A 23,243-nucleotide genomic window follows, 5' to 3' on the forward strand; every position below is an offset into this window, starting at 1 on the left:
GAATGGTTTAGGTGTTTATAGGGAAAAAAAATTAGAATTTTTGAGAATTTAAAAAAAAAAAAAAAGGCCAAAAAACATAAATAAAAAAAAAATTTGAATCCAACGGTAACTGGCGCCAACTAGTCGTTGGATTCAAATTTCTTTTTAAGCATTCATGTCGGTTATAACTGACAAGATTAATGTTTTTTTGGCCAGCCTAGGGTTGGCTGGCTGGCTGTATGTCCTTTGGCCCTTTCAGATTCCGTGGGGCCCTCTCAGATTCCACGAGCCCTCTAGCCTGGCCATCGGTTGGAGACGATTTTCGGGCTATTTTCGGCCCTCTGGACCCTTCAATTGAAGATGGCCTTATGAACCAATCGATGTTGTACATGACCTATCGAATGACATATGCAATTGGGAGTGACAAACTTTTCCCCTTCTGTCAACCATTGGAAGAATCAAAATCATCAGAGTCTATGCACTTCTATAGGAAAGAAATTCTTTCCGGATCTTTTCTATCAAGATTACTGGATTAAGTGATTAGGGCTTTTGAAATTTCATCCAACAGCTAAAAATTGTTATAACTTCTAAGATATCAAAACAGATAAACCGTTGGATGAAATTTGAAAGTTTGGATCATTTGATCCGATGACCTTGGTTGGAGATGATCACTTTCCACTTCGATATATATATGACCTTTCATCTATCACAAACAAACATAAGATACCACCACAGATTTTCTATTACCCTAGTACCTTTACTTCCCGATCTTCGTTTCTAAATCCTATAGGTAGCGAAAATTGTGAGTTCCACATCTTCTTGTTCTCTTTTATGGCTCACAACCACATGATACTGATTTCCAATATGGCCAAGCTTTTTGCATCCCACGAAGTAAAAACCACCATAGTCACCACTCCTCTAAGCGCCTTAACATTCTCCAAAGCCACCTAATCGAGCAAATTCTGTACCAACAGTGTCCTAGTTGAAATCAAAACCATTAAGTTTCCTTTTATAAAAGCCGGTTTGCCAGAAGGGTGTGAGAATCTTGACCTACTCCCCTCACCAGAATTAGCCAGCAACTTCTTCAAAGCAACAAGCTTTCTCCAAGAACCGCTTGAGCAGCTTATGATTGAAGAAAACCCTAGTTACCTTGTGGCAGACATGTTTTTTCCTTGGGCAACAGATGCTGCTACGAAGTTCGATATTCCGAGGCTGGTTTTTCATGGCACTAGTTTCCTTGCCTTGGCGGCATCTGATATTGTTAGAGAGTATGAGCCTTTCAAGAATACTTCATTGGATTCCGAACCTTTCGTGATTCCAGATTTTCCTAGTGGGATTACGATGACAACAACCTAAGTGCCTGATTTTATCAAGGAAAATATGGAAAACGATTTGATCCGGTTACTCAAATGGGCTAAGGAATCTGAGCAAACGAGCTATGGAATTGCTGTGAACAGTTTCTATGAGCTCGAAACGGTTTATGCTGATTATTACATAAACGTTTTGGGGAGGAAGGCTTGGCATATAGGCCCTGTTTCGATATGCAATGGAAGCAATGAAAAAAAAGGACTTAGAGGAAAAGTAGCTTCTATCAACGAGCACAATTGATTGAAGTGGCTTGATTCAAAAGAACCCAATTCAGTTGTTTATGTATGTTTTGGAACCGTGGCTAAATTCAATGCCTCTCAGCTTAAGGAGATTGCAAAGGGGCTTGACGCTTCTGGGTAGGACTTCATTTGGGTTGTGAGGAGAGGACAAGATGATGACGTGGAGAAAGAGGACTAGTTGCCAGAAGGGTTTAAGGATATGATGGAAGGGAAAAGACTAATAGTAAGAGGGTGGGTTGATAACTTATATATTTCATACATTTATACCATCCATTCCTAGTCCCTTTATGATATTTTTTTAGTTAAAATAGTTGCATTTTACCCTCTTTTGTGTTAGTGTGTAGCTAATCGTATTTTGGAGCTCAATTGAGGACAAATAAGGCAAAATGGTGCTAAAAGTGGAAAATTGAATAAGGATACTTTATACGCACACAAATTAAACCCTCTTTTCGTCAAATTATAGTATATGTATAAGTAGGGATCGTTCTGGACCGGGGATTAGGAGGGATTGTTAATCACTTGGATTTGACTCAAAAACGTAAAAACGTAATAATAAACACTAAACTAGACTCAAAGAATGTAAAACTAAACTTTAAAACACTAAGACAAACCAAAGACTCAAAATGCTTTTAAAAACACAAACTAAAATGATTTCTAACTAAACTGACATTAAAGTAAAGGGGGATTTAAGTTTATACGAAAATTGAAATAACGAAACAAGTTAAATAAACTAGACAGAATGTAAATATGGAATTGATGAAATAGAATGGATGAATGCTAGCTAAGGGGTTCATCTCCATACATGTTATACTTGCATAATAAAACGATTTCCAATTGCATTTCAATAAATCATTAATTCTCAACACTCCAAGTTAATTAGGTCCGCTTAAATTAACCGTCAAGTTTTCCTTAAGTTAATGAATTGGATGATTGCATACGACAACCCAAAGCATTCCTCACAAGTTCCCTACATGAATTGCATAATAGAGATACAAGCAAGAATCATTAAGTTCTTTGAAAACTATAAGTGTTGACGAGGCATTCGTTACTATGATTGCATGAAACTTATGCCAAGAATTCGTTTAACGCGATTGTTTATAAGCAACCTCCACTACTTGTGAATATAAGTTCATAACGATTAGGTGAAATTCACTTATATTCTAGCGTCAAATTCATGCATGAAAATTAAGTGTGCACTCTCAATAAACATACATAAATAGGTTATCAATAAAACAGTTAAACAAATTGAATTCACAACTTATGAAACGTAATTAGAAGTAATCAAATCAAAATGCAAGCATAAACATATATTTCGAATCACCCCCTAGCTAAAGGGGGGTTTAGTTCCTCATACAAAACAAAGAGAATTGAAATTAAACATTGAAATCAAAGAAACGCCTAAACATTCCAACAACTCAAACTTGAATTGTATGAACGTTTAGGCTCTCTTCTCTTCCTCTTTATTGTAGCATAAGGTCTAGGGATAATTGGTTTGGGGGATGAAAGTGTGGAATGGAAGAGGAGTGGTGGAGAAGTGGAAGGGGAATGGAAAAATGGTGTTTGGATTATAAGGGGAGAGATGGGAAGCTCACGGCTAGGGAAGGGAGAATGTGTTTGTAACGTGTTGTGTATGAAATGAGATGTCCATGAATGAATGAATGCAAGGGTATTTATAGGAGTAGTGGAGGGAACATATGGCTATGTCATTTGTAGGTGAAGTAGGTGGATGTTGTAGGTGAAGTAGGTGGATGTTGTAGGTGAAGTGGATGTTGTAGGTGAAGTAGGTGGATGTTGTAGGTGAAGTAGGTGGATGTTGTAGGTGAAGTGGATGTTGTAGGTGAAGTAGGTGGATGTTATGTTAAGTGATAAGTGATAAGTGATATGATATGTGGTTATGATATGATAAGTGGTTAAGTGGTGATGATAAGTGATAAGTGATTAAGTGATATGATATGTGGTGATGATAAGTGATAAGTGCATGTGGGTTAACTAATGAAGGAAATGCATGTGCAATGACAATGTGTTAGAATGGATGTGTGTTATGCATGGCATGATTGGGATTAGGAAAGGTTTAAATGTCCTAAAACTAAAGAGAACAAGGTTCCAACACTTTGGCTCCAATTAGGTCTTCAATTTCGTGCAACACTTTGGCTTCAAGCATAAGCTATCCGTCCTTAGCCCAAAAGTGCTCCAAAAGTCTCCAAAATGCATCTTTTTGCTCCTTTAGCCCTTTGGACCTACAAACACACGAAAATAGCTTAAAGTACTAAAATAACTAAAGAAACATAACGTAAATGTACAAGAACAAGCCATTTAAGTCGCATAAATATGCTCCTATCAATACTAATGTAGACAAATAATTAAAAGTGGAAACTGAATATGGTGATGAATATGGCTGTTTATAAGACCAATAACAACAAAAAAACGTTGGAATTAAATGCCCAATTACTAGGATGTATTGGCAATCTGTAACAGCCTCTTTAACCTTATAAAACTGAAAGTTCCAACCACTTTTACATAAGCTTCCCCTTGGGGACACCCATAGCTCTCTTTCTTATCTTTCTTTGGCTTTTCTTCCAGAAACAAAATCCTTTCTCCATTCACCATCCGCAGCCACCAAAGAAACCACGCAGCCGCACTGTTCTTAGAGAAGTTCAACATCAGAATTGCTTCAATGGGGTTATATATTCTGTAATCATGTTGTGTAATTAAGTTCATAGTTGGGGATTTCGATGTAGCCTTGCAAACCTACTCTATGTTATTAAGTTAAAGTATTCAAATTACCAATCTGTGTTCTTGTTTCATTCACTGATTTTATAGTATAATTTGTTTGTTAATCTTAATGTTTGATCACCATTAGGGCTGCTTATGAATTATTTGATCAAGGTTATAGTACACATCATGCTTAATCTTGGTGGACATGTGAATGAATGAAGAAACTGTTATGCATACATCTTGCCATGTGATTTCTTTGGTTCTTTGAAGTTTTCTTGATCTTAATGGATTCTTACTTACTAATCTAAGTTGAACATCACAAATAGGTTGCATATTAGTACTTGATCACAACCACACATCAAATGGATGATCATAAATAAGTAAAATGAACCCTAGTTGGAGATTGGAGAGTTGAATACATTTGACTTAATTTTCATGGAATTGACTTGTAATGGTGAAATTGGTATCCCTAGTTCCATTTGCATTGTTTCTGAATCATTCTATTATTCATATTTACATTCTCTTGCATCTTAAGTTACTTTACTTCTCAAATCAAAATCAAAACTCAATTTGTTAGTTTCATTGTTTAGTTAAGGTTCACATAAAGCTAGTAATTTGTAGAGGTCTGATCAGTCCCTGTGGTTCGACACCCTTACTTGTGCCATTATACTATCCTTATATTTGCACTTAAATGAACAAAACATGGGCCCCGCTGGTTCTGATTCTTGATCATGAGGTTATTGGCAGGTTTGTGACTCACTGTGGGTGGAACTCGACGTTGGAAGGGATTACGGCCGGGCTGTCGATGGTGACGTGGCCGGTGTCAGCGGAGTAGTTTTACAACGAGAAGTTGGTGACTCAAGTGCTGAAGATTGGTGTTGGAGTTGGCACTCAGAAATGGGTTAGAGTTTTGGGGGATAACATGAAGAAGGAAGCCGTTGAGAAAGCTGTGAGGAGGATTATGGTGGGTGAGGAAGTAGAGGAAATGAGAAGTAGAGCTAGGGAACTTTCAGAGCAGGCAAAGAGGGCTATTGAGAAAGGAGGATCATCGCATTTTGATTTGAATGCTTTAATTGAAGAGTTGAGCTCTTGTGGTTAAAATGTTGGAGCACACATTCGGATAATACGTTACTCGATGAGTATTTTGGAGTAACAATTGTTTTGGGTACAATCTAAGCACGAAGTCACAATGATCCATGTTGAGGAGACGAACTAAAAGTTTAATGCTTGTCTTTTAGCCCAAGACAAAACCTTGGCGGTACCTTTATTTATCTGGTGTTCTATTTCTTTACTCCGCTATTTTGACTCGTCATATGATGAGAATTATAGATATAAGAAAATACAGTACATGTGTTTACGAGAACAGAATTTCGCATAATATGACCTGCATGTACTTTAACATAAACACCTAAGCATGAGTCATGACATTGGTTGTGATCACACAAGAGAAGCTTAGAAAATGATTTTCTATCTTTTTCTTGGTCTCCCCTCAAATAAGTCAGATCATCTTACAAAAAGTTATCGAGCATCTTTCTTTAGAAGGCGATCAAGGACTTTTGTACTCACTGTGCCGTAAAGCTTTTCACCAGTCTTCAAGCTAAATACTTTTCTATTTAATAGGCCTAAGTCTAGCTTGTCGGACTACACTCTATGAGCTTCGAGTATACCTGATATTCGTATCATGTTTTTTGTTTTTGTGTTGTTTTCGTGGCATACCAGATATTTTAACGAGTCGTGATGTGTAACACCCATTAAAAATAAACAGGTAATATTACTCGATCCAAAATTGACCCCTTAATATTATCAGGTAATATAACTTGATCCGTTACCCGTTAAAGAAAATATATTTTAAATCAATAAATAATGAACATGAAAAATATAATTTCACAAAAAAAAATGAAAAGCATAATACTAAATTAGTATATGCATATTACTTTGTCGCATAAATATTACTTTAAAACATTAAAAAAAAACATTTATCTTTCAAGTATTACATACCCCAAAATAAGAGTCTAATGAAAAAACATTAGTACATTACTACAAAATACTAAATGTTCAAGGATATGCAAAATGAAGGGAGCTGCATTTCAAGGTTGAGGATAAAATCACAAACTTTATATATGCTTTCACATTTTTCAAACTTATATATTAATGATCATGAATTTTATTTATTTTGAATTCCCTTAAATATACTATTCATGAGGGTTTGTATGTTTCTAAAATTTCAAATGGCAATGTACTAATCCTCAAAGCGTAGAGGGCGATCACGAGCGTTTGCCTATTTTTTCACATCATTTGTACTTTTAAATTAATTAATATAATTTTTTCAATATATTTAGCATTTTTAAATTACCTGATATTTTTATTTTTAACGTGTTTTATAATTTTCTATCTCACTCTTTGCTTGTAGTATACTATAAAAATAAATAAATAAAACTTAAAATTTTAAATTTATATAAAATAATAATACAATAATATATATTTGATATACATTAGATACATTATTTCTATACTAAAATCCAAACTCAGGTACTGTTCACGGACAGTAAAATGGCAAAAATAGCATCGGTTTGGTTTATTCCCTGGCGTTTTTTCACTTTGCTGCACAGTTAAAGGGCGGATTTGCCCTCCTTTGCCATGCGTGTTCTTCGCGGACCACAACGTTTCTCTTCTGGAATTTTCTTTTCATTTCTGTCTCTCTCTCAGAAACCCTTTTGTTTCTCTCAAACCTCTCTTTGCCTTGCTCTCCGATCTCCACTTCTCTATGTGTCTTGCTTTCTTCCAGAAAACGCTCAAGTTAGTCAAATTTGTTTAGATCTTTTCGTTGGGGGTTACAAACGGCAACGCTCTCTTGCTGAAAAATAGCGAATTTGGTCTCGATTTGAAGAAAATTTGAAGCGCTTAAAAGATCGCTTCTCCTGTTGCCGATTTGATTTGGGAAATTGTCTGCTTTGAATGTTATGTGCTTGGGAGTGTAAATTTGGATTTTAAATGGGTTTTTTGTTCAAATTTTTTGGTTGTGATTTTGGGAATTTTGTTTATAGCTTCGGATTCTGGGTGATGATGGTTAATTTGGTTTTGTTTTCGATTTCAGAGGATCGGGTTTTTCGAATTTGTGACTTTCCTTTGAAGCCTGCGAAGACCTCTGTGTTTAAGGTGAGTGGTTTTGAAATTCCATTGTTTTGATTCTACTTGCAGCCTGAGGTGGTCTGAAATTTCCAAGCTTTTTGATTAATCTTAAGCCAGATTAGTTAACTATAATTAAATTAATTTTTCTTTTTCCGGTTATATAGCAGAAGTAGATAAAGTTAAGAAAGAACAATTGTGGCTTAAAGTCTTCGTATTTGAAAGTTGAATCTCAGCCTTTGAAAGGCTTTGTGAACGTGTCCTCGCGTGTGCGGCAGACCTTCATAGCAATTTGGGGTGAGTCTTCATTATCCAGTACATGTTGCTGTGTTTCAGTTTGTTCATTTTCTTTCAAGCCCTGTGTTGGTCGCTCTCCAATCTTCTCATCTTTTTCAAGCCCTGTGTTTCAGTTTGTTCATTTACTCTTTGTATATTGTGGAGGTTGAATTTTGTATATTGTGAAGGTTGAATCTGGGCAAATCCATTTTTTCTGATTATTTATTAGTTTGAGTAGCTTTGCAACAATTTGATACTGTTGGAAATCTATTGCATAAATCGAATACAAAGCTTGCTGCTAGCTTTTATGAAGAAGCAGTTCGATCATTAGTCTCAATCAAACGTAAGCTTCAAATGGTGAATTTTAAGATTGAACAAAATTAAATTTCTGTATTAAAAGTCAGTGAGCATTATTAGTTTGTTCTGATGATATGATGGTATCATGCTTTGCAGATTATATCTTAAGCAAGCTCCATCAAGCACTTTATTTTTTTTATTTAGATGATGAGGTCGACTGAGCAAAATATAAAATTAAAGAAACCAACATGTTTACTATAGACAAGTATCGACAGGTGAAGCTTTCCGATTGTTTGCAAATAGGATCGGTAATCAGTTACTGCATGTGAAGATATAGCTGAGAGATTAGTTTTTATGATGAATTGTTTTCTGTTGAACATCCATTGTGATTACTCTACAGATTGACTTCTTTCCCAATGAGAAAGTGTTTTCCCTAAGGTATCAGAAGGCTAGGATGGACAAACTGTAATAAGATATTCTTAAGTGAATACGATGTGCCATTAAACCGGATGAAGCTTATGGTCTTATATTGTTTTTTGACAATGTTGTGGTAAGTTTCTATAACACTTAAAAGAGATCTAATTTTGTAACAATTATTTTTTCTGGCAAGGGTAAAATTTTATTTTAAGAAGATAAAAAATTAAAATTAGAATGAAAATTCTAATTATTACATATTACAATAATTTATTTATATCTATAGAACAAGGATAAATAATTATACCAAAAACAGTATTTGGTATGGATCATAAAGCCCATAACTAAAACTATTTATTGTAATTCAGTTATTTAGAATCATTAACCAATTTGTTTTCTAACTAATTGTTTGTCTTCCATTCCCATATCTATTTATTTAATCATATTCTTAGATCATGTAGGAAAACTAGCAAGGATCAATGATGCTGCTTTCTAAATAGTTACCCTTCTTGTCACAAACCAAACCATTGGGATAATAACATTGCATGTAACATTCTTTCCAAGCAATCCATATGTCGACATTGGTAAGCATTGTTTTTCTATTTGTACTTTATTATACATTTGTTCACATTATTTTCATCAACAATTTGTTATTATGAAAGAATTAGCTTCATTTTTTTTTGCAAGTTGGTATTTCCAATTTGGTAGATATACTATATTCAGACATTTGAACACAGTCGACCATCCATACACAGTTTTCAAATTATACTTTCCGTTTTGGGATTTCTTTGTCAAACCCCTTGGAACTTTGTGTGTAAAATTTCGTGTTCCTTCCTTTTAGCTGATAGAATTAGGCTCAAGCTTTATTGCCTTTCGATTATATTCAATCATGTTAGGCTTTACTATTGTTTCCATTTTCAGAAGAATTAAGTATTGGTTAGGCTTATCTCCATAAGACCGTAAGCTAACTAAAACCAAAGACACAAAGCGCAGTAAAAAAAAAGAAAAATTGATTAAATAATTATTAAAGAACAATACTCATTTGGCATTGGGAAATCCTAAGGGATAATTGAGGAAAAGCTCCTTTACGAAGATAAGAAAGAATTTTTGACAATAGAAATCAACCGATAGTGTCTGTCTTTTAAAGCTCTTATTTTCATAACCATTTAGGGTTGTTCTATCTTTAATCAGCTCATTTTCCTCATGCGAATCGCGGAAGCTACATCGGAATTTCTTTTATATAATTTACATCTCATAAGAAATGCTAGAAAATTGACTGGTAATTAACAATATTACCATTTAGATGATTTCAGTTGTTCTTATTGAAACTATTTAATTGAATTCTACTATTTAGAGAGAAACATGTAAATTGTTATATGTAATTCTGAGAAGGGAGATATAATGACATTACTATGTTTTTAGTTTGATTCAACAATGCAATCTGTTATCTTCCTTTGCAGTTACTTTTATTTCAAGATATTGCAGTCTTCTTTCAATCCCACAGGTCAGCGTATTCAATATGTACCTATACTCTCTCAAATGCTCTTACACAATCAATTGGTTGGAAATCTGTTTGTTTTCTGTTCTAGCATTTTTCACCTTTATCAAGGTATGCTTATTAGGTTTACACATGCTTTAAATACAATTCTCAAATACTCTAAATCTAAGTTATCCTAATAATCTTAACATAGATCTGAAACTCTTTTGTGCAGAAAGGAAATACCTCTTCACAACCAACTCAATCAAAGTAAACTTTTACTGCTTTTAAAAACATTATCTCAACTATCAACTCAAGTAAGTTCTCAGTTTTCAACCATTAGACCACATAACATTACACTAGCCTTCATGCACTTGCATGAGCGCGTGCAGAAAACATTTTTTGAATCACAGCGTGTTATGCGCGACTTACACATTTTAAATGTATTTATATGCGTAAATTGACAAAGTAAATGAATAATTTATGATCATGCTAGAAGAAACCCATCATAAACCAATTAAAGCAGTTGAATTCACGTAATAAAATCGGTCTTTATAAAATTTACATTAAGAATAGAGAAAATAATATTTAATAAACTGATTGAATCACATTTTGCAAGCCCATTTTGAGGTTAAGCCCACCTCTTCCAACTTAGTGTGGATAATATTGTTTGTTAAAAAAAAAAAAATCATTTAACAACTAATTTAATCACATTATTATTCGCATGTGAAAGATTTTTTTTATAACAGGTATTACACATCTCTTAAGAAGTTTTGAACGTGTTTAAAAATAGAGAAAATAATGTTGAATGAACAGCTGATTGAATCATATTATTGTTAGCCTATTATGAGGTACTAATTAAAAACAAGTTCAACAAAATTAATTATTTACAAAACAATGTTCAAATTACGAAAATGCCCCTGCATTATTTGAATCACAGCATGTCAAGTGTGATTTACATTTTTTAAATGTATTTATATGCGTAAAGTGACGAAAGAAAAGTCAAATATTTGAAGTGTCACATCCCGACCAAGGGTCCATCACATCCCGGGCCCACTTCACCACCGTAACACGATATTGTCCACTTTGGGCCCCAACTACGCCCTCAGGGTTTTGTTTCTAGGAACTCACACGAGAACTTCCCAGTGGGTCAACCATCATGGGAGTGCTCTTGCGCGCTAGTCGCTTAACTTCGGAGTTCCCATGGAACTCGAAGTCAGTAAGCTCTCAAAAGGCCTCGTACTAAGTAAGGATGAGAATATACATATAAGGATCACTTCCTTGGGCGATGTGGGATCTTACAATTCACCTCCCTTAGGGGCTCGATGCCCTCGTCGGCACACCACAGGGTTAGGTTCTAATACCAAATTGTCACATACCGCCCTAGGGCCTACCACATCCCGGGCCCGCTCCATCATCGTAGCATGATATTATCCGCTTTGGGCCCCGACAATGCCCTTGCGGTTTTGTTTCTAGGAACTCACACGAGAACTTCCCAGTGGGTCACCCATCATGGGAGTGCTCTCGCACGTTACTAGCTTGACTTCGGAGTTCCCATGGAACTTGAAGCCAGTGAGCCCCCAAAAAGCCTCGTACTAGGTAGGGATGAGAATATACATATAAGGATCACTCACCTGGGTAATGTGGGATCTTACAATCCACCCTCCTTAAGGGTCCGACGTCTTCTTCGGCACACCGCGGCCAGAGTTAGGCTCTAATACCAAATTGTCACATCCCGGCTCGGGGTCTACCACATTCCGGGTCCGTTCCACCACCGTAGCACGATATTGTTTGCTTTGGGCCCCAACTACGCCCTCACGGTTTTGTTTCTGGGAACACACACGATAACTTCCCATGGGGTCATCCATCATGGGAGTGCTCTTGCAGCTACTCGCTTAACTTTGGAGTTCCTATGGAACCCGAAGCCAGTGAGCTCTCAAAAGGCCTCGTGCTAGGTAGGGATGAAAATATACATATAAGGATCACTCGCCTGGGCGATGTGGGATCTTACAATCCACCCCTCTTAGGGACCCGATGTCCTCGTCGGCACACCACGGCTAGGGTTAGGCTCTGATACCAAATTGTCACATCCCGGTGGGGGTTCCACCACATCTCGGGCCCGCTCTACCACTGTAGCACGATATTGTCCGCTTTGGGCCCTGACCACGCCCTCACGGTTTTATTTCTGGGAACTCACACGAGAACTTCCCAGTGGATCACCCATCATGGGATTGCTCTCGCGCGCTACTCGCTTAACTTTAGAGTTCCGATGGAACTCGAACCCAGTGAGCTCCCAAAAAGCCTCATACTAGGTAGGGATGAGAATATACATATGAGGATCACTCCCTTGGGCGATGTGGGATCTTACATGAAGTAAATGAATAATTTTAGATCATGCTAGAAGAAACCATTGATAAACCAATTGAAGCAATTGAATTCACATAATAAAATTGGTCTCTATAGAATTTACATTAAGAATAGAGAAAATAATATTTAATAAAAAATTGATTGAATCATATTATTGCTAGCCCATTGTGAGGCTAAGCTCGTCCCCTCCCCCTTAGTATAGATAATATTGTTTATTTAAAATAAAAAACAATCATTTGATAATTAATTTAATCATATTATTATTCACGTGTGAAAGTTTTTTTTTTATAACTGGCAGTACATGCCTATTAAGATGTTTTGAACGTGTTTAAAAATAGAAAAAATAATATTTAATAAACAATTGGTTGAATCACATTATAAGGTTAAGCCCACCCTCTTCTCTTTAATGTAGATAATATCGTTTGTTTAAAAAAAAATAAAAATCATTTAACAACTTATTTAGGGGAACTGTTATTAGCATTCTAAAAATCTCATTCTACACTCTTCATAAGTGTATTTTTTTTTTCTAATTATAGAAAGTTTGGAGTGCTAAATGAGATTTTTAGAGTGTTAATAACAATTCTCCTTATTTAATTACATTATTATCCGCGTGCGAATTATCTTTGTTATAATCGGCCATGCGCCTCTTAAGATGTTTTGAACATGTATAAAAATAGAGAAATTGAATCACATTATTGCTAGCCTATTGTGAGGTACTAATTATTAAAATTAAAAATAAAAAGCACCAAAAAATTAATCATTAAAAAAATACTATTAAAATAATGAAAATGTCTTTGTCTTATTTGATGCATTATTTTGGGATGCCTTTGAAATTTTTTTTATTTTGGGGGCAATATTGTCCAAACATTTTTGTTGAAGCTTGGTGGCATCAAAATCACTATTCACTTTTCCATTGGCTTTATATATAGAAGATTTACAATTGTATTGTTCCTAATTGTTCAAACAAATTTCTTTTTGTTTCCAGCCAAATGATGTCATGGCGCGGTTTAGTGGTTTTGAATATAATTGTAGAAACACTTTCTTTAATCTACTAACGTTGTGGGATTCCAAAATTGAAAATTACTTGCTTTCAATTTTTTGCAACAAATTACCTTTGTAAACAAACAAAACAAGGATATTTCTGGACTTTTGATATTTCTAGACTAAATACAATCGTTCACCTTGCTGAGGTAGTTCTGTTTAAATTAATCAATGTTATTGTACACTTTGAAACCTAAGTTCTAAATCTATTACTGACAATTTACACTTCTACAAAGTTAGGAATACATTTATTGGTTCAAATTTAGACACTATTGTAAGGCTAGACATTTACTCATTATACTAGATTCAACGTTGGTAGTTTTTTAAAACATGATTATACAATTTCTAATCCTGTAGCAACGCGTGGGCATAATTTCTAGTATATACTATGACTTTTGTATTTTATAGTAAGTTTTTTTATTAGTTTAAAAATTAAATCATCAAAATAACATTTTTCTTAATGTGTTAAAACGGGTTACCTGCGTGTCACCCTTCTATAAACCTATTAAAGACCCGTTATTAGCGGGTTCTTATCGTGTGACCCGAAAACGACTTGATTAATTAACGTGTCGATCTGAAACACGTTATTTTCGTGTCGTTTACGTATCATGTTAACGGATCATGTAAAAAATTATCAGGTCTAGCTTCGATTACCCTGGTCCTTCATGCCATTAATCATGGGTCCAGAAAATTGTGGTCCCACACTACCCATTCAACTTTGTCAAATCTTGGACCAAGTCTTGGGTCCCACACTACCCACTATTCTAAAAATCTTCACCTAGCGCCACGTAGACCCCGTCTAGGTGCTAGGCGGTTAGCCATTGTCCTGATTAATGTCTAGGCGTTTGAAAATCTCAAAAGGGCGTCTAGACCTGTTGAAGCGTCCACCTAGACCACTTAGGCACCCACCCAGGCTACCCAGACCCGTCTAGACATCCGTCTAGGTTGCAACTCACTTGCATTATTTTTTTAATAAATTGTAAGAGATTTGTTGAATACTTAAATGAGCACACATTATATGCTTGTTCCTTATGTTTTCATTATGTTTCAATACTTCATAATATATATGTCATTTTATTTTGTAATTTATGATGTAATTATATATATTTTAAGCATAAACAAACACTTATTTACACAAAATATAACAGATTTACTTAAATCCGTCTAGGTCCTGCCTAGCCATCTAGCCACTGGGCCCTAGCCCACCGTCCAATTAGCTCCTAGCGTCTTTTAGAACCTTGTTTATTGTTAGTCGATTTTCATGCTTTGTTATTTACGATTTCAATCATACCTTGGTAAAGAATTCAAACTCTGAGTCCAAACATAAGAAGAAACGATTCAATTTTGTCTTTTCTCTATTTTCTTTTATAATGTGAACAAAATGATCTACGTATGCGATGAGGTAACAAAGACCATATGGTTCAAAACGTCAAAGCGTTGATATATTCAAAGATAACGACTTTGCCAGGACATGACCTTTTTTAAAAAGAAGTCCTCAAATCCCAAGTCGCAAAGTAATATATTGAATCTTTCAGCTCATTGTTTAGTATCAACTCTCTTCATCACCATCTATTGTTTGAGCTGCTTTGTGCATTCTGTCAAGTCCCCATGGAAACTAAATCCCATAAGCAGCTTCACATTTTCTTCTTCCCATATATGGCTCAAGGGCACACCATACCCCTTATAAACATGGCCAAACTATTTGCTTCTCATGGTGTAAAATCCACCCTAGTGACCACCCCTCTCAATGCACCTCTCTTTTCCAAAGCAATCCAAAGCACCAAGCAATTGGGATTTGATATTGAAATTCTTGTCATCAAGTTCCCAACTGAGGAGGTAGGGTTGCCTCAAGGATGTGAAAGTGGTAACTTAGCTACCACCACTGAGATGAAGGAAAAGTTCTTCAAAGCCACCTTCCTTCTTCAACCACAAATTGAGCAGATTTTAGACGAACACCGCCCTCATTGCCTCGTTGCAGACGTTTTCTTTCCTTGGGCAACAGATCTTGCCGCCAAGTTTGGTATTCCAAGGATCATATTTCATGGTGTTGGTTTTTTCGCTCTGTGTGCTACCCTTAGTGTGCTGTTGTACGAGCCTCACTTGAAGCTGTCATCGGATTCAGAAGTTTTTACTATTCCTAATTTTCCAGTTGAGATCAAGCTGATAAGAAGCCAAATACCGGCCTTTATCAAGCAAAATGCTGAAACCGAATTCAGCAAGTTGTTTAAAGCTTCGAGAGAGTGTGAGGAAAAGAGCTTTGGGTTTATTGTTAATAGCTTTTACGAACTTGAACCGGCTTTTGCAGATCATTACAGGACAGCGTTTGGGAGGAAGGCATGGCATATAGGCCCGATTTCGTCATGGAATAAGGCAGCAGATGACGAAGCTTCCCTTGGTCAGCACAAGTCCTTGAATTGGATGAATTCTAAGAAACCAAATTCAGTTGTTTACATATGTTTTGGAAGTATGACCAATTTCATTGACTCTCAGCTCCTAGAAATTGCAGCGGGGCTTGAGGCTTCTGGGCAGGGATTCATTTGGGTTGTGAAGAGAGAAAAGAATGATAAAGAAGAGTGGCTTCCTGAAGGATTTGAGAAGAGAATGGAAGGTAAAGGACTAATTATAAGAGGTTGGGCTCCACAAGTGCCGATTCTTGAGCATGAAGCAATCGGAGGCTTTGTGACGCATTGTGGGTGGAACTCTATCCTTGAAGGAGTGTCTGCCGGAGTACCAATGATCACATGGCCCGTGTCGGCTGAGCAGTTTTACAATGAGAAGTTGGTGACTCTGGTACTGAGAACTGGGGTTGCTGTTGGTGTTAAACAATGGAGTACATTTGTAGATGTGAAGAAGGAAGCCAGTGTGAAGAGGGAAGCCATAGAAAAGGCTATAAATCAAGTCATGGTGAGTGAAGAAGCAGAGGGAATGAGAGCCAGAGCCAGGGTACTTAAAGAGATGGCAGCGAGGGCTGTTAAGGAAGGTGGTTCGTCCTTCTCGGATTTAACTTCTCTACTTGAAGAATTGGGGTCCCTTGGAGCATGAAGTACTTTCAGCCAAAATAACATCATTTTTTTTTGTTGTGTGCGTTTTTATGGAGATTAATCCAATTTTTGCGGCATCTGTATCTAAAATTTCAAATTAACAGCAAATGAAAGAAAAAGAATATCTATATATTTGATACAAACGATATTGGGATAAGAGGGAAATTGAATTCAAAGCATCGAATATAAGAGTGATATGCTAGAAACTAACACTCAAACCAAATCCTGCGAATTATGTAATCATAGAACGAGTAAGTAGGGATTGTTCTATTACGACTAGGGGTGGAATTTTTTGCCAAATTATAACCAAATTACCAATCGTATCATACTAAAGTTGTGCCAAAAAATTTGTACCATTGGTAACGGTACGGTATTTGTACCGTACCATACATTTTCGGTACGGTAATGGTATTCAAAACCATTACCAGTAGTATATTGTACCGTACCACTACTATTAATATTATATCATTTATTTATTCATTTATATATATATACTTAGGTATTATTCTCATTATATATGCATTTTATATTTTTTTCCTAGTTATTTATCCAATCATCTCACCCTATAACCTCTACTTTCCCAATAAAAAAAACTTAAGCCTTCTTACGCTGCAACTCTTCATCTTTTCACTCATCTAGCCATTGGCTTCATCTATGTTGCTCCCGTTCTGGCAACTCTCTCTCTCTTTGATGCGAGAATTATACGCACACAAATTAAACCCTATTTGTGACAATTGTAGTAATGATGTAAGTAGGGATCGTTCTAACCGGGAATTAACTAGAGGTGCTAATCTATTTTGAATTGACTTGAAAACACAAAAACTAAATGTAAAGACTCTTAACAAGACTACTATGACTCAGAATAGCTTTGAAAAACTCAAACTGCCTAAAACAATCAAATTGACTCAAACAGAAAATAGAACTTGATTTAGACGAATTTGAAAGTGTTTATGACTCCAAAAGCTTAAAGACACAAAAATAAAACAAATAGGAATGATTAAGACTCAACGAAATATGGGGGAAATGTGTTTGGATGATATTAAATTAAATGGACAGAATATAATTAAAGGCAAAATGTAAATATGAATGTGATGAAAATATGGATGATGGAATAGCCAAGGGGTTCTTCTCCACACATGTTACACTTGCATACAAGATTGATGTTCAGTTGGTCTTTCGATAAGTTATGAAACTCAACACCCCGGGTTAATTAGGTCTGCTTAAATTAACCGTCAAGTTCTCCTTAAGTTAATGAATTGGATGGGTTAGCGCAACACAATTCACCACATTCTCCAAAAGTCCTTTACGTGAAAAGCACAATAAAGATACAATCAAAGATCATTAAGTATTATGAAAACTATAAGTGTTGACGAGGCATTCGTTACTATGATGAGCATGAAACTCGTGCCAAGAATTCATTTAACGCGATTGTTTATAAGTAACCTCCACTACTTGTGTATATAAGTTCATAACGATTAGGTAAAACTCACTTATATTCTAGCGTCATATTCATGCATGAAAATTAAGCGCGCATTCTCAATAAACATACATAAATAAGTTATCAATCAAACGGTTAAACAAATTGAATCCACAACTTATGAAATTCCAACGAAAGTTAATCAATTCATATTGCAAACATAAACATAGTTTCGAATCACCCCCTAGCTAAAGGGGGGTTTAGTTCCTCATAACTTTGAAATCAAAGAAACACCTAAACATTCCAACAACTCAAACTTGAATTGTATGAACGTTTAGGCACTCTTCTCTTCCATTCCTCATATGTACAAAACAAAGAGAATTGAATTAAAACATTGAAATCAAAGAAACACCTAAACATTCTAACAACTCAAACTTGAATTGTATGAACGTTTAGGCACTCTTCTCTTCCTCGTTGTTGTAGCACAAGGTCTAAGGAGATGTTTAGGGCTTTAGGTGTATGTGGAAAGGAGTGGGGAGTGGTTGGAGATGGAAGCAATGGAGGAGAAAAACTGCAGAAAATGGAAGAGGATGCACGTCATAGAATGGGCAGTTTTGTGTTGGTGTGTTGTGTATGAATTTCTGTGGTGAATGGAATGAATAAATTGTGGCTGCAATGCATGCTTATTTATAGGTAAATGAGAGGGAACATGACAGCTAGGAATAGGTGGAAATGTGGCTGCAAGTTTGGTGAATGATTATGAGTGAATGCATGTGAATGTGGCTAGGTTGGAAAGCTGGAATTGCATGTGGAGTGTGCTGAAATGGAGATGTTTTGCACGGCAAAGGGTGGAATATGTGGCTGCATGTTTGGGTTTGTTTAAAGGGTGCATGTGGGTGAATGTTAGGTTGAAATAATGATGGAAAAACAGCTAGGAAAAGAGGAAATGCATGTGGAAGTGTGGCTGCAAAGAGAAGGAGAAAAGCTGGAATGTGTTGATGTGCAATGCACGGCAAAGAGGGGAGAAATGATGGCAGGTTGTGTATGTGATTGATTTAGGGTGAATGTGCATGTGTTTTAGGTTGTGAAAGCATGTGGATTAGGTGGAAAGAGGTGGGTGTGCATGTGAGTTGAAATGCATGTGTTTAAATGGTTGAAATGTGTAGGTGATAATGAGTATGATAAGTGATAAGTGAATGATATGTGTAGATGATAATGAGTATGATAAGTGATAAGTGAATGATATGATAAGTGATAAATGAATGATATGTTAAGTGATAAATGAATGATTATGATAAGTGATAAATGAATGATATGTGGTGATGATAAGTGATAATAGGTGGTTATGATAGTTTGGTCTTTAATTTCGTCCATTCCTTTTGCTCCAAACATAAGCTATCCAATCCAAGTCCGATTTTGCTCCAAAATGCTCCAAAATGCATCTTTTTGCTTCCTTAGCCATATGAACCTAAAAACACACGAAAGAAGCATAAAGGACTAAAATAACTAAAGAAACATAACGTAAATGTACGAGAACAAGCCATTTAAGTCGCATGAATATGCTCCTATCAAATTCCCCCACACTTAGCTTTTGCTAGTCCTTGAGCAAAACAGAAAAACAAAATAAAACGAAACGAAACAAACCAAAGACAATCTTAAACCTTCCAACGTTGCCTCAGGGATTTCCAATGCACATGACATGTCAAAAATCATCATTCCCACAGATTTTGATCATCCTTACACTTAAGTACATACTTAATCATAGTCACCACATATTAGTTCACAATTAAGCATTTAAAACCATGTTTTGAATGTAGTAACATGCCTTAGAGAATTTGCTCAATTCCTTACAAGATATGCACTCAGTTTTCACTCAGATTTTCTGACTACACACCCTAAACTAGTTATATGTGAGAAGATTGATGTAAACATAAAAACGAACACTCACATATATGTATTTCAAAGGAAGCAATTTCTGGAGTTAATAAGCATGTTTAGATATGATCTCATGAATGGAATGCTACTACTTAGATGCGAGAACCAGTGACACCATATGCTCATACCAAATTCAAACTCCACAATTGAAATACATAACACTCAAGATAGAAGTCAAGGGTTGTAACGGGGCTTGGGGTAATTGGCTAAAAATGAAAGGTAAGGATAACAAACGTTCTTTAAGCAATAGTGAGCAAAGTATTGAATTAGGCACTTAGAATTCCCTTTAGAATGCAGAAGTCAACTTTGATCACCCAAGGGGGAATTACACAAAACTTAGGGCCATATTCATCTTTTTTGGACCCTTTCTTCAACCATCAATGCTCGTGAGTTCATTCTCACTTATTTTCACTCCTTTTCTTTCTTTTCTTCTTCTTTTTCTTTTGAATCTCAAAACATACATATAAACTTAAAAAAACAAACTTTTACTCCCCCACACTCATTTTCTTGCAGAATGTAACTCAAAAGGAATTCATTTAAGTCATGCTCACTATACTTCAAGAACAAGGGTATAGGAAAGTCCTACTCTAGGCTAGGTAAGGGGTGATGTGGTTAGCAAAGAAAATAGGCTAAATGAGGCTCAACGGGGTTAAAACTTACAACATATACGAAATATGGGAAGTAAGGCTATTTGGCTATGGTGGCAACTACACAACTTCATCTTGATATATGTTATGCAATTCAATGTCATGCTTTGAATGAAACGGATATAAGTTCTAGCATTTAGTTCTATCATGATACAATTGCATTCTAAGTAGCAACCAAGCAAGGAATAATGAGATCATGCAACAACTTTAGAAAACAAAGAATCACAGATTATAACTCTCCAAAGAAAGTAATGGCTCGAGTCTCACAGGGATGTAGCGTTATTATGAGTTCCTTCCTTCAAGCATGTTACAGAAACGAATTTTTCTTTTATGATTGCATGTGAAGTCATACATTATAACCATAACCAAGCATATACCAAGAGTAAATCAAATTTTCATCCATGTTTATAACTCTCTTTAACAGCCATGCAATTACAAACCAAATCCTCATTATTATGTTGGAAGGTACCCTAAGACACAAAAACAACTCAAAACACTCTTTTTAGGCTTTTCAAAAAATGTTTTTCAAATTTTTATGTGATTTTCGGAGTTATAAAACAAAACACACTAAAACAATTTAAAAACACCTTAAAACAGCAAGGAACAACACTTGAAGTTATGGGTGATAAAATCTCACGAATTTGCATCAACAACATTAGTTACCCTCTTCTCCTTGGTGATTGCACTGAGGCTTGATCTTGATGATTCCACAGGCTCATTCTTGAACTGGTTTCCTCCCATCGTTGATTTTCCTTTGTGCTACTCTTGAACTGGGCAGCAGGATTCTTTTGTTCTCCCCCGAAGGTCTGAGCTTACCCCTTTTATCTGTTTCTTTGTTCAATCTTTGCAGAAGTGGTCCCTTCTCTGGAAGTGTATCAACCGTTGAAGATGACTACTCGAGAGCAACGCTAAGTAAGCAACCAGGAATAGATTCCAGGCAGTCGGAACCAGATCGGAAGACTGACTCCAAGTGCCGGCTGATTGCTTCTTTCACTTTGCCATGCGAGTAAGAACAAGGACAAAGAAAAGGACAGGGAAAGAGCATGATATGAGATACTTTTGCTTTTAACCTTGATGATATGAGATACCTTTGCTTTTGAAGAAGCGGTGAATGAATCAGCACATGCTTCAATCTACTGTTTCCTCCTGGGTCATCTATACTCCAGGCATCTGGTATCATCTTTGGGGAAGAAGAAAAAATTGAGTATTTCGAAAGGCTTTGCTGGGAGTGCGCCCTCAGAGGTGAGGAAGAGTTGGGCATTTTCTTCAGGTCTGCCTTGCCATAAGAGATGAAGGTCGACATATATAGGGATTTCTCAATAGCAAGTGGTGGTACTGTTCTTTTACCCTTGTCGACAAACGTCTCTTCGATTTCTGAACAACGCCTCTTCGATTTCTGAACGAGCGCCTCTTTTTGACAAAGTTGCACGCGTTTTCTGAAAAGCAGAGAAAGCGTCGCCGAACTTTGCGCTTGTCGGCTAAAGACGTGTAGTTGCGATGATGGCCTCCACGTGTTTTCGACTTTGTCAGATATCTTTTGACAAAGTTGAATGCGTTTTCTGAAAAGCCGAGAGATCGTCACCGAACTTTACGCAGGAAATTATGGCTTTTTGAATTGGTGGTCGTGTCGCCTTGGCTTTTTATAGAGCTATCGATCACCACCAACATACACACTCTGAAGACTGCCTATTTGTGAAAATCATCTCCGGCCCTTTGAAATTTAACTCTATCCACCCCTTCTCTTTGAACATTTTTGAAAAATGGCAAACCCATCGAACCTTAGCTTAGAATTGAGTCTCAGCAGTGATACAGTCGCGCCACATCAAGGTAATGTATGGCGCCCTTCTTTCTTATCTTCTAACGGTCCTCTTATAGATGAAGACTCCGTGATGCAGGACGCCACAACAGTTACAATAGTAGCTAGGAACCTCCTCACTCCAAAAGATAGTAGGCTGCTGTCAGGACGGTCCGATGAGTTGGCCATTCAAGAGTCCCTCGCTCTTAGTGTTCAGTGTGCGAGCTCTGTGTCCAACATGGGCCAACGCCTGCTTGCTCGGTCCCGTCAGGTGGAATCATTGATGGCAGAGGTGGAAACTCTTAAGCAGGAGATCAAACATCTTAAGTACGAGAATAGAAGTTTGCATGTGCTTGCAAATAACTATTCGTCGGGCATGAAGAGGAAGCTTGATGAGCTGCAAGAATCCGAAGGTCGAATTCAAAGTGACCGTCAAAGGCTTGCGGCTTATCTCCAGAGGCACCTTTTTCCTGGGTCATCCAGCGTTTGGCCAAGTATTGAGGCCTCGAATGCTCTATCTTCGATGCCTCCCGCTCCTATGTCTTCTGCTCCGATGCCTTCCGCTCCAATGCCTTCCGCTTCAAGAGTTTTGCCAAGTAGTGGGGCATCAAGCAAACAACCTTTGTGAAAGTTACATTTTTGTTTTTTTTTTTTTTCGTAACTTCCCGGAGATCAATGGACAGCTTTATTTTATTTAGTGTATTGGGTTGCCTCCCAAGTAGCGCTTTCTTTTATGTCTTGCAGCCGGACGAAACCTTCATTTCTCACTTAGAGCCCACGGCATGCAATGGGATCTCTTCCATAACATGCCCTTCAATACTTCCATAATCCGGCTCACTGAATGGGAGGGGATAATGATCCTCCCTGATGGTGATGTTTTGGTTCTGAACGTCCATGTACATGCTCCCACCACCTTGAGATTGATTAGGTACCTGCACCAAAGAAGGTAACAACCTATTAGTTGAAATGGGAATCGGAATTGGGATTGGAAACTTACTAGGATGTTGTGGCAATGCTCCAAGGACAGCCACCCTCTCGCCAATTTTAGCACAAGGCACATCCATATTGGATGTTTTTAGGGTAGTGGCATGCTCGTTGTGCTCCAATCC

The 23,243-nt window shown here is 36.7% G+C and overlaps 2 pseudogenes across 7 annotated transcripts; both read left to right on the forward strand.

The window, feature by feature from the left end:
- The first annotated feature begins 627 nt into the window (after positions 1-627).
- LOC137728157 (scopoletin glucosyltransferase-like) lies at positions 628-5,400 on the forward strand (annotated as a pseudogene).
- A 1,570-nt stretch (positions 5,401-6,970) lies between these two features.
- On the forward strand, positions 6,971-16,519 carry LOC137729255 (UDP-glucose flavonoid 3-O-glucosyltransferase 7 pseudogene; annotated as a pseudogene). 7 transcript variants are annotated; one of them, XR_015952392.1, is made up of 7 exons: positions 6,971-7,457; positions 7,595-7,724; positions 8,157-8,550; positions 8,876-8,998; positions 9,875-9,918; positions 10,127-10,208; positions 13,244-16,519. The product of XR_015952392.1 is annotated as a UDP-glucose flavonoid 3-O-glucosyltransferase 7 pseudogene, transcript variant X7 (transcript). The 7 variants fall into 7 exon arrangements; XR_015952388.1 differs by having other exon boundaries at positions 6,972-7,457; positions 8,867-8,998; XR_015952387.1 differs by having other exon boundaries at positions 6,972-7,457; positions 8,401-8,550.
- Positions 16,520-23,243: the final 6,724 nt, after the last annotated feature.

This window comes from Pyrus communis, chromosome 10, assembly GCF_041283825.1.
Source record: "Pyrus communis isolate YQ-2024b chromosome 10, ASM4128382v1, whole genome shotgun sequence".
NCBI classification, from domain to species: Eukaryota; Viridiplantae; Streptophyta; class Magnoliopsida; order Rosales; family Rosaceae; genus Pyrus; species Pyrus communis.